This window comes from Aythya ferina (assembly GCF_964211825.1).
Source record: "Aythya ferina genome assembly, chromosome: Z".
Lineage (NCBI taxonomy): Eukaryota > Metazoa > Chordata > Aves > Anseriformes > Anatidae > Aythya > Aythya ferina.
Window position 1 is genome coordinate 56,742,698 of NC_140299.1, and position 3,846 is coordinate 56,746,543.

The following is a 3,846-nucleotide window of genomic DNA, read 5'->3' on the forward strand; positions in this document are numbered from 1 at the left end:
AATTGCATTAATAATCTAATACTATTAGTTGTGACCTGCTCAAAGATGGTGTAGAGGATTTATTTATTTTTTTTCCCATATTTTGATGACTCAGGAAAAGCATACAAAATCTTAACTGGTCACAGTTATAGAAGTCCTTTAAAAGCTTTTCAATTTTAAGACTTCTTCATCTGAAGAAAATGTAAGCACTGTATCAACTTCAGAGACTTTTTCTCTTGACTTTTAAAAATATGATTTGCATTAAATAAAATGCAGAGGAGTTTTTAGTTTTGCTTAGAATACTTTAAGTTTTAGTGCTCTTAAAAACAAATTATGTCACAAAACCAAATATAACTATGTTTGATGGAAATAAAGAGCATAGTAAATATTTTTATAGTTCAGAGAAATGTTATGGAAAGAAAATTTGATTTACCAAGCTTATAACAGACTGTGAACTTTAACATTAAAGCTAAAGGGATGTTTGATTTTGAAATCCCTGTTTCAGCCCTTCCTGAAAAAGATTATTGTCTGAAGAAAAAGAACATATACATAGATATATATATGCACACACACAGACATACACACACGAAGTGCAGTAAACCACAGAATGTAAAAATACTCTAATTACAGAGAGAGACAAATGTACATTCAAAGTGCTTAAACAGGAAATTACCACCTATCTGGGCAGCATTTTGACAAATGGTTTTTATATGTCTATTTCAGCTGACTGAATAGTTGAATAGGGGTAAAGTCTCTCTTGGGCCTAGGCTAGACAAAAGTAGATAATTAATATAGATTTGTGCCATAAACAAATCATTTGAAATGCTTTTGCTCAGCTTCTGTGAAGTACTGTTGTCTAGTTGTGTGCTCCCTGTTGAGAATTTCCACAATGCATATCACAGATGTGCCATGTCTAGGTCTGTGCTTCCTCTCCACCTCCTTGCCTCAAAAAACAAAACAAAGCAAAACAAAACGAAACAAAAAAGAGCATGCAAAGCAAAGAGAAAAGGACACAGAACAGAGCTGTAGTGTGCTATGTCAGTCCTCCCCTGGCAGCTGAATTTGTTCTGGGGCCAGTTTCTACCAGTCCGAAGTCTGATATGGAGCACAGGCATATTCTGTTCTCAGTTTCAAGGAGGAGCTTGGGAAGCCCTTTTGGCAATAATAGTAGTTTTTGATGAGTTCCAGGTGGTGCTGGCTTCCCCAAAAATAGATAGCTTGCAGATTTTATAGTATGATACAAGAGTCTTCCTCCATTTGAGAGTATTGACCCCCAGCACCTGTGATGTATTACCTGGTTTTGATCACACCATTGCAAAGCAGCACCTTTCTCAGAGTTTCCCTGGAAAACTTAGTGCAGGATGTAGTTTGAATCTAAGACTCCTCCAAGCATTTCTGTCAGCATCTCGGATTATGAAGATTTGAGGGGTGCATCTCACAATGCAGCATTACTAGGGTGATGATTTTAGAACTGAGACTGAAGAAAAATATGTGCTTATTGGTAAGCAACTTTGACAGTCAGCAAGCAAGTTGGTGACAAATGAGCTCAGGCTTGCTTCAAAAAATCCCTTTTCCTTGTTAGGTTAATTTTTAATCTGAGAATCTGTGCTATTCTGTTTTATTGCCCAAAAAACAAATTGAGGAAATGGAATCTTGTGCTGTTATATGTTCAAAGACTTGTTTCTTTGCTGAAAGATTCTACACCACACAAATGATTTTTTTTTTTATTTTTTTTATTTTTTTTTTGTCCCCGAAGGATACATCTTTTCCTGAAGACCACCAGTGTTTTTGGGTTTGTATAAAGAACATTTTCTCTGTTTGATTTTGTGTTGTTTCCTCATTCTTCCACACCATCCCTCTCTCCCCTCTCACCCTGCCTCACCTCCACAGCACTGCCTGTTTATTTTGCTTTGTCTGCTTTATGACACTGGAAGTTTTTCTGATTGGATTGTGTGTCACTAACTTACATTCAGCTTTAGATTCTACCTTACTGAGCACTCCCTTAACACTGGGAAATGTGTTCAAACTCCTGAAAGATGGATTTGATCCCTTACTCTTCAAGGAAAGTAGCATTTTCATAAGGTAAAGCTTTTAAAGCTTTTAAAACCATGCTGAATAACTTTGCTTAGCAGTACAGTGCTCTGTTGAAGCACATCTCATTCTTATATTCACCAGGAGAGGAAAGTAGAAGTAAAAATCTTACATTTAAGCTTGCTCTGCAGATGTTCTCTTTACACACACTGTACATGCTCTATGGGTGCTGAACAGCTCATGCAAACCCTGCCGCAATTCTTGCATCTTTTTTACCGGTTGCCAGGTAATGCCCTGTCTTCTGCTTGTTATCACAGTATGTATCTTCATCTTCTTTATTTACATTCTGGATTAAGGTTTTATTATTTTAGGCAATTTGAATTTGCAATCACTGTATTAAAGTACAGTTTATTCTTATCTCCATTTTTTTTTTGTCCTTGGTACAGTAAGTCTTGGGGCATTAATCTTTCTGTTGTAAGGGGTTGTTCCATATTACAGCTACTATTATCTTTCTCTTAAGAAAGACTCATTTTAATCAATCAAGACTGGAAGACTTACTCCTCCGTAGTTTCAATTCTTCATGACTTTGCAGTTGAAAACTACTACATCAGCATGTTCCAATTCCATATTAACTAAAGCTGATCTCTGATTTCTGTCTCAGGTCTTTAAAGAACATTAACTGAAGCACAGCCACGTCAGCCTGTCCCCTACAATCACAATTAACTCTGCTGTACTGAATACCTCTCCTTCTAGCCGCTCCATTTCTACTCCACTTCCATTTCTGTAGGCAATCAGTCCTCACCTGTAGCCCCAGGCTGCTCTGACTTTTCATGCAGTGACAAGTCGCTCTGAACACATGGTGATAATGTCCTTCCTCAGGGAATCTGTATCTGAGATGTGAAAACAATTTAAAACTAGAGCTCCCAGTTGAAGCCTTTATACAGTTGGTCTTCTCAGATGTATAAATGAAGTTGAAATGGGAGTTGAGGTTTCACAGCAACAGCTGAAGTGAATATCTGGGCTTCTCCTGTGTTTTGTTTTGTTTTCCTATAAATAAATAAATAAATAAATAAATAAATAAATTGGAAGGTGGATATGTAAATTCATCTCCTTGATCTTTTAAACTTACTGACATCCTTGAACACATGGCTGCCAATATGGCAGCCTTTTGGATGACTTTCTTTCCAAGCTTCTGGACTGTTCAGCTAAGGAGGTGTGTAAGAGCAGATGTTAAAGCCAGTAGTTTTCAGTAACACTGGTAACAACTGGTAACATCTGATGCCACTAGGCATCTGATAGGGACCAGACAATTAGATTTTTTTCCCCTTGACTTTTGTATGTCATGTTTTTATTACATGGCTTGAGAAAGTAAATAATAATAATAATCATTATTAATAAAAAAGTAATAAATCAGCAAAAGTGAAGTAAAGCCTCCACAATCCTTCCTACCTCTCAGTCTGAGTCTCTGTAAAGCTTTTGTTTTCTTCTCTAAGCAAATCACAGCATAGAGAAATCAGATGTGTGAAATTCTCCTCATCTGAAAGATTCAAGAAGCTATGATGTATTCCACCAGGATCAGGAAAAGCTGTTAGTTCATGTTATTCAGAATTTAATAACTCTTTGATTCATGCTTGAAGGGATGGTTTGGGACAAATAGCACAATGCCCTGTGAAACTGCAGGCCCATGTTTTGACAGGCCTGTAATAAAGCTAGGTCATATGTCTGTGAATATTCCAGCCAGAAAATACTCAGTGGCCACATTAGATATAACATAAAAGGACATATTAGAAAGGAGGTGTTCCCTGCAAAGCTCAAGGAAAACCTTTGGAGTCAGTG

At 36.9% G+C, this 3,846-nt stretch overlaps 1 long non-coding RNA gene across 1 annotated transcript; it reads left to right on the top strand.

Annotated features, from left to right (window-relative positions):
* Positions 1 to 340: 340 nt before the first annotated feature.
* Positions 341 to 3,429, top strand: LOC311426811. Its single transcript, XR_014687062.1, has 2 exons — positions 341 to 1,771; positions 2,672 to 3,429. It is a non-coding gene; the product is annotated as an uncharacterized lncRNA (long non-coding RNA).
* The last annotated feature ends 417 nt before the right edge of the window (positions 3,430 to 3,846 follow it).